This window comes from Carassius auratus, chromosome 41, assembly GCF_003368295.1.
Source record: "Carassius auratus strain Wakin chromosome 41, ASM336829v1, whole genome shotgun sequence".
Classification (NCBI taxonomy): Eukaryota; Metazoa; Chordata; class Actinopteri; order Cypriniformes; family Cyprinidae; genus Carassius; species Carassius auratus.
Window position 1 is genome coordinate 19,142,077 of NC_039283.1, and position 12,699 is coordinate 19,154,775.

The following is a 12,699-nucleotide window of genomic DNA, read 5'->3' on the forward strand; positions in this document are numbered from 1 at the left end:
ACCCCTTCGTCTCAGCTTCCTCACAAAACAACAGCACACACAATCAAAATAATATACCATTTCTAAAACGGGGGTTCTACTTTTTTGGGTACTGTTTCAGGTTGCTCATTTCACCCTAAGGGACTGTTGGGTTCTTGCACACAGTTTGATAGAGCTGATCTGTGGCCTGTTTGGTGGTGGTGTTGGTTCGTAGAGACCAGAGGTAAATGCAAGATGAGGGGAGAAAAAAAAAGATGACAGCTTACAAGGGAGCCATTAATAATGCTCAGAAGCAAGGTTGTCCTGACACAGAGAAAATAGGGTATGCAGAGGAAGGCCCTTTTATTTCCCACATAGAATACTGTAAGAGCGCTGTATTTGATTTATTTATTTTCAAAGTTGTTGTTTAAAAGCCTATGCTTGGTGTATTGTCTTGCATTTGAGTAGTTTCACCTAATTTGTGCTTCTGTTTGTATTGTTGCAATTGTTAACTGCAAAAATATTTAGGTAAATATATACATTATTATTTATTAATTAATTTATTTTTATTAATTATTTATTTACAATATTATCACTTATAAATATTGTCATATTGTTATTCCATAGAATTTGTATGTGTGCAAATATATATATATATATAAATGTATATTATATGTAATGTAATATGTAATGTATATTATATTATATTCCTTTTGTGCTATTATTATCTATTAATTAATTGAATGTTTAAAATTTATATTTTTGTGCTATTGTTAATTTAATTTTAAGATGATTATAGTGTTATATCATAGTGTTATTATGATATTATATGTATTTATTACACATATATTACATGTATATATTTTATTATATGGTATAGTACCAAAATCTCCATCTTTTCTCTCAGTCTTTTTGTTTTGTTACATGTCCTGTTGGTACAACCCCTTAGACATTGAATACATTTTCAAATTTTAATTATAACTAATTAATTCACTTTAGAAATCACACATACGCATACACACACACACACCCACACCCACATACACACACACACACGTTTGTTTTTGTGAAAAGTGGGGACATCCCATAGGCGTAATGGTTTTTATACTGTAGAAACTGTATATTCTGTGGCCCTGAACCAACCCTACACCTAACCCTAACCCCAACAGGAAACTTTGTGCAGTTTTACTTTCTCAAAAAACTCCTCTCCTTGTAATACCTGTGTCATACCCATGTCAATATACAGAGTTAAGTCCTGATATGTCACAGAAACAAGAGCACACACACACACACACACACACACACACACACACACACACACCCAAACACACCCACACATACACATACACACTTATATATATAGTGTGTCCTGTGTGTACAACCCCTAAGACCTTGAAATTCAAACAAACCTGGCTTGAAACACCTGGGTCACAAAAACACAATACTAAAGTTTCATTTCACTCACCCCAGAACAATCCTGCTGGCCTTGCAGTTGATGAGTCCATCCAGGGCCGTTGTCAGGCCGGGCCGTGCCTGAAGCTGGAGTTGAGGTGTGTTGCTGCCGGGGTCACGCACTGCCACTGTAGGTTAGGCTGCTGGTCTGATCCGTGTTGACAGTGCAGATACCTGTCAAGCCCAAGGAGACAGGTAGTGCTTCCAGCTAGAGAGTGAACCTTTCACACTGTCCACTGCTGGAAGGATGGGTGAGTCACAACTAGAGTCTTCCATTCGATCGGTGCATGTCAAGTCAGGTACACACTGGTATAAGCATCAGTGATGGAGGAAGAAAGACATTTAAATGTTTACCTCAGGTTTACCACCATTTATCTGAAGCTGATACACAAGCTCTGCTTGTTTTGCTGCCATTGCCAGTCCCAGGAAGCATAAAACCAGAGGCCAGACAGTAGCAAATTAAAAAGAAGGCTGTAAAGTTCAAAATCCCAGTGCCTAATAGCTTTTTAAGGTGAACCGTTTCCCCATCACATTTGTAAACGGGCCCTTATTTACCCGCACATGCATGTGTGTCTGTTTGGGGGGGTTGGGTAGTTGACCTTTGCGAGCAGAGACAGTGTCTGAGAGTGAACGGCACTCACTGCATCTTAATGGCCACCGAACAGCTACACTGCTGTCCTCTGATATTTGCTTAAACATGAGCACAATACATATCAAAGATATTTACAGAGAGATCGCGGTCAGCAGTTACCCAGCAGAGAGAGACATCCAAGATGGAAACAAGGGAATATTACGCACAATACTTGGTCTATCTGAAGCTAAGGCTTCAGTGCAGCAAATGCAACATGAGATGCAAATGCTTTTGATAAACCGTAGAGGGATAGATGAGAGAGGGGTGCCATTGAAATACAGCTAATGCTCTACAAGGTTGGAAAAGGCACTTTCCATAAACATACAAAATCAGGCCTGAACTAAAAATTCATTTTCACAAAACGTTCAGTAATGGATATATTTTTATTTTTATTGTTATGTTTTATATTCTATTTACATGATGCTGTTACCATAATGCCAATATTTCTGAAAATTTATATTTAAATGCTTTGAGATTTTAGTAATAAAAATTATAAATATAATAATAATACATACAGTAAAAATACAATATCAAATTGAAATAACATAAATACTGTATTTTCTCTTTTATATCTTTAGATACGACAAAGCTGTTTTTTCATTAGCCTTTGCACTCTTCACTGTCACATGATCCTTCCGATATCATCTAATATGCTGATTTTGTTTGCAAGAAACATTTCTTATTGTTATCAATGTAGAAAACAGTTGTGCTACTTAATTGTAATTTAATTTAATGTATTTTATTTGATGTAGAAATTGCGAAAAAACTTTTTTTCTTGATTAACAGAAAGTTTAAAAGAACAGCATTATTTCGAAATCACTTTTAAACATTTAATGCATCTTAGTATTAACTTAACTAACCAATTAACTAAATTAAAAAACTCATTTGAGATTAAATCTAAGACTTGTTTAGCTAAATATTATGTTTATTCATTCAAATTAGTTTTTATGTATTAGTAGATTAAAAGTAGTGCTTAATGGCGGCTAACTGAATTGCTTTGTCAAAGATTATTGTTAAAAAGATGGAATTTATCTATTTTAATCATTGGATAATCATTAGAAAGCTTTAGAATAAGTAATAGGACAACAAAGCATACCATGTTCATGGAAAGTGCCAAATTTGTCATTGCATGTTATTGGCATAGACTCACAAATTGTATTTTCCCCTTTACTTTAACACATCATAGGTGAGAGGAGAAACTCTCCCCTTGTGATCTAACAGTGGTGATAGACTGAGGGGCAGAGGTGTGCTGTTGAGAGTGGTGGATTCTGTCATGTGGCCATAGAAAACCAGGAGCGTAACAGAGTATAATGGAGCTCCAGAACTGAAGGGGAAGTCTTTCTCTTTAGGCTATGGTTACGTGATTAGCCTCTGCTGCCTCTTTCATGTATATACCTGCTGTACTCTCTTCCTGCCTGCAGCCAAGCCATGTCTAAATGTTCCCCTTACTTCTCTGCACACCAGAGCAGGGATGGATCACAAATGCATGAATTTGTCTAGTTTCCTCTCTGCATAACTTCTGAATGTATCAAACTCTGACAGCTGATTCTAGGCCAGTTAATCTATTCCTGGGGGGTTTGTGTACCTTTAGAGGGATGGGGGGGAACACCTCCCTTAAGCAAGCAAATATGAAGCTATACCCCCTTTTCTTACTTTTTGCTCTTCTGTCCCTTTTTTATGCCCAGCTGTCTTCATGAAGGCAAATAGCATCCATTTTAAAAGCACATCACGCTCTCACGGATAAAAATTGCACAGAAAGGTCAAGAAAATTATAGCAGAAACAATTGATGTCAGAGAAACAAATGTGTATCGTGATGCTGGGAATTTTCTTCTCGCGTCTGCTCAAAAGAAGCTTGTGTTTATGTCTGAGTGGAAAGGATTTATCATGAGATTTTTTAAGTGACAGATAGAACATCTATGTTTTGTCCAAGAAATTATAGCATTTAGCTGTTAGTAATCATTTGTTATTTCCAAAGGCTGTTTGCTCTGGCTATATAATCCGATTTACATCCATCCATAATACTGAATTTAACAGATTACAGAAAAAAAATGCAACAAGATATATTATGTCCACTATTTTTATTTTGCTATTGTTTTCAGAAAAGCCTACAAAATGGAAAGAAGAAGTCTTTCCACCACTTTTTATTTGGCAACACAAACAAATTCACACTCCTTTTTTTGCTTATCAATTATGCAGTTAAGAAAAAAGCTGCAATGTAGAGAACGGAGGAAAGGTGAAAATGAGGGATTCAGTTTTCCCTCCTCACTGAATATTCATAATATATTCCTTTCTGATGCTTTCCACCATTGTTTGTTCCAGTTTGGTGCTACGACTTCCCATATCGAGAAGCTGTTAGCCACCGGGAAATCTTTGAATCTGCATCAACGAGAGAAGGAAGGTGTCTCAACTCCTCGTAAACAGGTGTTGTCTGCCACATGCTGCGTATGATATTTAAAGCGTGGCTTGATCTTAACCCTCAGCCAACCCCCTGTCAAAACCCTCCATATTGTGTGAAGTTGGTTGTTTCAAGCCAACAATGTGCTATGCTTTTGACACGCCGTAAAGTGCATTGCATTTTTTCTAGTCGGAGTCATTAGCATCATTTAACTACGGACACCACCACCATTTTTCACTTTCAGTGTAACTCTGAAAGCACTTAGGCATAATTATTTCACCAAGAGCCGCTTTGTGAGGAGAACTACTGTCCTAAATCCTCTTGGCAAATCAGGAGGCATACTAACGCACTCTTCCTGAAGTCTGATCTGTACTTATTTATTTATTCATTTTTTTTTTATTTGGTGTGTATGTTTTTTTTATTCCATGACAATTTTGGGTTTCTGGAACTGTTGCCTCTCCACGTTGCGTGCCACAATAATTTGTCGGCAGAGTGGGATGTAAATTGCAGTTGATGTTAAAATGCATCTTAAAAGGGGATGGAGATGTCTCTTTGGAAGTCAAAGAACAATTTTTCATCCACTTTCTCGCTCACTTTTTTTCTCTTTATTTTGTCAGTCTTCAAGCTTGGGATGAGGTCAGACACCAGCTTTTTATTCATCTTGTGAGGATTTGCAGCTCTTGTAAACCACTTAAAACTATCCTAAAGGGGGTCAGGGTCCGTTCAGTTAATTTAGTTTTATGTTTCTCTCAGTTCTGCCCAAACTCAAGCGCATTGCATTGCCAAAGTGTGGCCTGCTTGTTTCTTGCTACTTTATTTGTGTTCTTGGTTTTTTCATTCTCATTCTGAAACAAGATGTTTGAAAGCTGTTACGGTAGAAATGATTCAAGAAATGTCTATGTTTCCCCTTAAAAAGCTCTTTTGGAATAATTACAGTGAAACAGACCTTTAAACAGTTCATTTCGATGACCCTGTTCAAATAAATTAGTTCTTTTACATTATCAGTCATGAACGGAACATACCTGAAAGTGACAATTCTCGGTTCAGTTAACTGGTGAGTTGATTTGAGAGTTGATTTGAGAATTTGAGAAGTACATCATACAGCCTGGTTTTGTGAACCAGTTCAAATGATTCAGTGAAACAATATACAGTATATCATAATATACAATAAAACAATATATATCATAATATATATATATATTATGACTCAGAATGATTCGTTGACTAGTTATAAATTGAAAAACAATTATTTTAAAGTGTAATAATATTTCACAATATTACAGTTTTTTTTTATCAAATAAATGCAGGCTTAATGAACAGAAGAAACTTTTTTCAAAAACATTAAAAATAGTAATGTTTCCAAACTTTTGGTCTGTACTGTATATATATATATATATATATATATATATATATATATATATATATATATATATATATATATATATATATATATATATATATATATATATATATATATATATATATATATATATATATATATATATATATATGTGTGTGTGTTAGCAGTAAGGCAACGGTACTACATAGTACTAAGATATAGTCGTCTGAGACAGTAGAGAGTAGGCAGCAATGAGGTTTCTTTACAAAGGTAAATTAAGGAATCGTATTTACTTAATTATTCAATAAAACAATATGTTATTGCAAATATTATTGTTACATGTTGAGTTTTGAGTTTTTTTCACAAGAACAACATAGTTACAAAATGCGCTCTGTTTCCTTTAAGGGCTACTGTACAAACATGGTGATGACTTCCATGTAAGGGAATGCAGATATAAATGGCTCATTCTAAGTTAATAAAAACATAATGGTTTATTGTGTAAGGACACCTCTGAAAACTTAGTTTGTCAATAAATCCTCCTAAATATTACACATAGCACCTTTGAATACAATATATATCACTATATCTTGCATTGTTGTGGTGTTTAGTATTGATTATATTAATTGTTACCGCAGTTCTATGTATTTTTTTTATTTCAACTTATTTTATTTTATTTTTTGTTAGGATTAGCTCCGGTTGCTAGGGTGAACTCATTGGGCACCTATCATAGAATCCAGCAGTCGGGTTGTTGAAACTCTCTGTAAATCCACCTCAGGGCTTCAACCCCCCCTTCCTCACCCAAACACATCGCTGGTAATCCTAAAACCAAGACTTGTGTGCAGGGGACCAGAACTAATGAAGACAACTGTTCAATTACTAGCTCAATTAATACAAGTGCCTGGGAGCTCAGAGCTCTGAGTAAAGACGCTACGCAGTAGATGTTGTGGCCAAGCATATAAACCGCCGATGGCGATCCTACAGTACATCCAATCTCAAGGCTTAACCGCTAATACTGTGTCCTGTTTAAAGTGCAGTTTGTGTATGTGAGAAGGGTTTTGAACATACAAACAAAGGCTCTCGAGCTCAATATGGCCACTATTAAGAACTGAGATGAGGTTTAGGGTTTGTGTGCAGCAACATAATGTATTTTGTTAAATTAGAAATTACTGTAGAATATATTTCTTAAGATTTGCGTGTTAATCTTCTTTAGTTAATATAATGTTAATTTAATTTGCATTCGTTCTTGATTTGTCCTGCTCTCTTTAATACTTTTCTTACCATTGTACTTTGTTTGGCATATAAAATAGGCTGTTTTAAACTATGCAATGACACATGCTGCTACTTATTTTTGTCTGTTGAGATTCTTTCTCTGTCAATAGATAGAGAGGGCTGTTTATAATACATTTTTCACTTGCCACAAAAAAGACTTCCTCTCAACGTTGTGGCCCAATTAAGCAAAGGCTTACTCAAGCACAGGAACATACTGCGTGGTCAGCTCCAGAATTGGGATGCATCCCTCATATTCAAGTCTTCTCATATTCAAGTCATATTCATCCCTCATTTTTGGCACTCCATGTGGACACTGCGAAATTACAAGTGTTCCAACAAAGAGTTGTAGCATAGCACCTTGGGCCCCAAAGGGAGCTGCCTCCCAATGATGAAAGATTAAAGATGCAAGACACATACATAATTACAAAAAACTAATTATTTCCTTGAAAACGAATAACAAAAAAAAAAAAGAAAAAAAAAAGTGCTTCCACAGGGGAGTTGGCTCTAATTATTTCATTTAACTGTAAAAAAGGCCCATAGGGATAGTATTTGCAGTTCGTCTAGTTATTTCATTTAACTGTAAAAAAGGCCCATAGGGATAGTATTTGCAGTTCGTCTAGTTATTTCATTTAACTGTAAAAAAGGCCCATAGGGATAGTATTTGCAGTTCGTCTAGTTATTTCATTTAACTGTAAAAAAGGCCCATGGGGATAGTATTTGCAGTTCGTCTAGTTATTTCATTTAACTGTAAAAAAGGCCCATGGGGATAGTATTTGCAGTTCGTCTAGTTTCAGTTTTTCTTTCTCGCTTACGGTCTAGTATTGAAGAACGAGCAGGTCATCATGATTTGGTCTTCGTCATCATTAAGTATTCATGGACAAACAACTGTACAGAAATATGGACTCAGTGGCCGGAGTGAAAATCTGTCTTACCATTATATTTCAATGTCAAAATGCTCTCAGCAGATTTTAATTATGGTATATGCCTCATAAAGGGATTTATTAATGCTGCGATTGGACAAACGGAAACTGGTAAGGTTTTCTATGATTCACAAAAGTTAATTCTAATAGCAATGAACTTGTTTTTACAATGTTTGGGGAAAAAATGTCTTCATTTAGAAGTACATATTTATACATATTTCATTTTAAAATAATTTGACTGAAACATGCAATTATTTTTTTTTAAACAAATGGCACTTGTTATTTTCTTATATTATGCAAATCTGAATTGAAAATTTAATGTATGCATATGTATACATTTATACAAATATGATAAGTCTCTTATGCTCATCAATGCTGCATGTATTTGATCAAAATATAGTAAAAACGGTTATACTGTGGAATATAATATAATAATTATATATATATATATATATATATATATATATATATATATATATATATATATATATATATATATATATATATATATAATTTTTTTTTTTTCATGTAATTTATTCCTATGATGGTAAAGCTGAATTTTCAGCAACCAGTACTCCAATCTTCAGTGTCAAAAGATCCTTCATAAATAATTGTATTATGCTAATGTGATGCTCTTTCATATATTTATTTAATTTTTTTACTGTATTTTTTTCTGTTTTGTCAATGCAGACATACAGTACATGGTTTTGAGCTCTGTGGTGTGGACTGCCACTACAAAACAAACCTGCACGGGGGGAGATGACGGCTGCAGGGACAATGCTGGCGATGATGACCGTAATCATATGTGCTTGTGGTGGGGTGTTTCATCACCTGTCCACTGCTGTGGCTTGTTAGAGGACAAATGAGTCTTAATAAAGCAGATTCCCTCCACGACTCCACAGGGCACTGGGCAACAAAGCTGTTCACCGGACCGGGCGGCATGGGGAGTAGATTGATTACCCACAGAATCATGGTCCTCAGCATGTCAGTGGGGCGAGGGCTCTTATTGGCCTCCCCCACCATCGATCCATACACGGCCCTCCACTTTAATCCCTTCATTCCTCACAGTCTGGCTGCTGGAGGTGGCAGCGGACAACAGTATCAGGACTGCACATGGATCGCTCCGCATACTTGGGGTGTATTTGTGTGTGTGTCTTTTAAATTTGCCGTTTTTGGAGCTGCAAGTTATTGTAAACAAACAGTTTTTCCAAGCAGTGCCACATGCAGAGTTCTATAAATCCAGAGGTCTCAATATACAGCTTGCTTAGGGAGTTTCTGGGGCAATAGTCAAACTGACAATAACATTAACGAAGTAGCTCAAAAATGAAAATTACCTATAAATATTACACACCATTTGACCATCCAAGATGCAGATGAGTTTGTTTCAAATCAGAGCAGATCTGGAGAAATTTAGCATTACATCACTTGCTCAATGATAGATCCTCTGTAGTGAATGGGCGCCATCAGAATCACAGTAGTCCACAACATGACTCCTGTTTATCAATTAATGTTGTGTAAAGTAAAAAGCATCATTAAAAAGTGGTCTCGTCTGAATCAGGAAAGAAACATACAAAGGTCAAGCATTGTTTACAAGCAAAAACAGTTGAAAACAGTTCTAAACGGATGCAATATGTTGGTGGATTTTAATGTGATAGTAAAACAGGGGACAGACTTTTCACAAGAGGAAGCATTATTATGGTTTATGGACTTATTTTGGCCAGAAGGGATGGTATAAAGTTAAAAAAGTAGGTTCTATAGGTTTTTCGGATATAGTTAAATCATGGCTGGCCTGGTATTTATCAGGGAGAGAGCAAAGGGTAGAAGTTGGAGGGATGTTTTCTGAGAGTAAAACTGTTTACAACAGAGTCCCACAGGGTTGGTCCTCTTTTGTTTTTATTATTATATATTAATGATATCCAGGCTGTTTGTGAGTGTAATGTTTTTATATGCAGATATAAAATAAGCTTTTATTACATTTAGGGAAAACATAATCTATTATTTTTAGGTGTAAGTATAAAAGGAGCATGATTTGGTAGTCAAAGTTGATGGGAACATACTAACAAATAAAACATATGTTGTGTTCTGGATAATAAATTAAGTGGGATTGGTATGGCCTGGAAAGTCTTCGTAAATGTTAATGCTAGAATTAAGTTTATAGCTATGTATGCTGTACGGAGAAGCCTCTTGTCTATGTGCTACTGTATTTTAAGCTTGTTTCTTCAAGCATATGTCTTCTGGCTGGGCAGGAGTGTGTGATAGTCTGACTTAATGGATAGAGTGTGATGATTATACTAATCAAAGACACTGCGGCACACAAATGGCTGCGAACTGTAAGAATGGTGACGCGATGATCGGTTGATGTCATCGACCCTCTATGAACTGTACTCTCAGTCAGACACCTCATACCAAACTGGCGTTGACATCCATACACCCTGTCACTTCAGCCCCCGAGGTGATCGCACGGCTCTCCCCATTATGAGGGTCCCTCAGGAGGCTTTACTTCCCATGAAGTGGGAACACACTGATAGCTCCGTGACAGTGTAATTAGCAACTTCCCAATCAGAACTGCTTTTCTGAAATAAAGAACTATGGTGTCATGTAATAAATGATGAGACAGTTGGCAAAGACTGTCAAATCAAAATTACAGTGACAGAATTTGGAGATGCAGACAGTAATAAAATTTGGGTTCATAAAAAGTAACGCTGATTGTGAGGAAATACTGTCAGATGATGCAATACTTCCGGAAAGGTTTCTTTTCGCTCACTCTTTCTATATCTTCTATTCCACCACTCTCCTTTACTGACCTCTGTCTCTCTGTTTCTGAACGCTCATTATATCACTATACTTGAGGAGACCAGGTACAATTTCTCTTGCTGCAACCTTCCAGACTCTTGCCAGGTCTACTGCTTCATGGCTGCAGATTGGAGAATAATTGATATATATATAATATATATATATATATATATATATTTAAATATACATAAAATATAACAAACATGTTTGTTGTTGTTATCTTTTTTTGTTGTTATTTAATGGAGTATGTGAATATGTAAAAACAGGTACATAAAATTGTTTAATATATTTTTTATAATTATTATTATATTAATGAATTATTATAATGATATAATCATTATTGTATTGATATATAAATTAGTATTAGAATATCATTATATTTATTATTAATATGTGAATTAATTCATATAATTTATTATTAATTTAAATAAAATTAGTGCAGCAATGTTTTGCTATTATAATAATAATACATTTAATATTTAATAATTTAATGCAATATATTTAATATCAAATCATTATTTGTTTTCATCTCCAGTCTTTTTCTTAAACAAATATCAACGCATGTCAATTCTTGTAAGAACAATTTCAGTCAGTGAAATTGCCAGCACAAGGTCTTCACGGTCACCTTAGCATGTTTTCGGTGCACTTTTTCTGCAGGTCTGGTGAGGATGGCTGCGCACCGGGTAGAAGTGATGAAAGCGGAGAGAGAGCTCTCAGTTCAGTCAGCATCTCAGCAAGCCTTATGGAGACTATTGAGGACTCAACTGGCTTTTTTAGGTCCCTTTGAACAGGTGCTTTTCTCCCAGTGCTGCTGGCTTCTCTTTGGATCACCAAGCACAAAGAGCTGCTATATCCCATACATTTAAAGCCCATACTTGTTTGTGCGTGGAAACACACATGCACTTATGAGCACATGTGGAAGCAAATGCACAGGCAAACAAGCACAAGCCACTTATGGGGTTTCTCTCAGAGGGACTTCATATATATATATATATATATATATATATATATATATATATATATATATATATAGAAGTGGATCTAACTCACACAAAACAGCACGAGTGAATCTGAGAGGCAAAATATCCTCTGGGTTCTCTCTCTTTCTTTCTCTGTCTGTCTTTCTCTCTCTATCTATCTCTGTCTCTCTTTCTTAAAGACTCCTCCGGATCTCATGATTTATGTATGAGGCTGAGGCGTGATTCATCTTGGCATGGGGAGAGAAGTTGTCCTCTGTCTTCTGCTCTGTTGGCCAGTGAGAGGTTTCCTGAGGTCTGGAGAAGGGTCTTAGAGTTCTTCTGGACTCAACAGATGTGTGTGCCTGTATGTGTGTGTGAAACTGAGAGAAGTGAGACTCTTTCTGGAAGTGTAGGAGTTTGCCCCACAGTTATTACCCACCTGGAACTGCTTCAGTATGGTGCTAAATCCAAATTACAACAGAGACACCATGTAAACAAACAAACAAACAACCTTTAGACTGTCAGATATGCAGCAAGGAGGCTTAAACTTATTATTGCTGAAACAGGACCCCAGTGGGAAATATAAAGATCTAAATAATCAAAAAAATTGAAAGCAGATCACATTACAATGTTATTATTTTTTTTGCAATAATAATAAATAATGATAAAATGTACAAACATATGTTCAGTTATTAAATATACATGTAGTTATGGATACTAATGACCATATATATGTATCTATTTACACTGCAAATATATATATTGCAGACTTTTTTTATTGCATGAGTGATTAGATGTCAGAAGTGGGATTTCTGTGGTCTTTTTCTCATTATAAACATTATAGGTATTAAAGAAATCTTTAATTCCGATAATTGCTTTTCTTTTAAACATATGAGAATATATACTCATGCTCTCTAAAGTTGAGGATGGAAAAAAGAGAAACAACTCTGCAAACAAACAAATGCAGGAGGGAGGTGTGTGT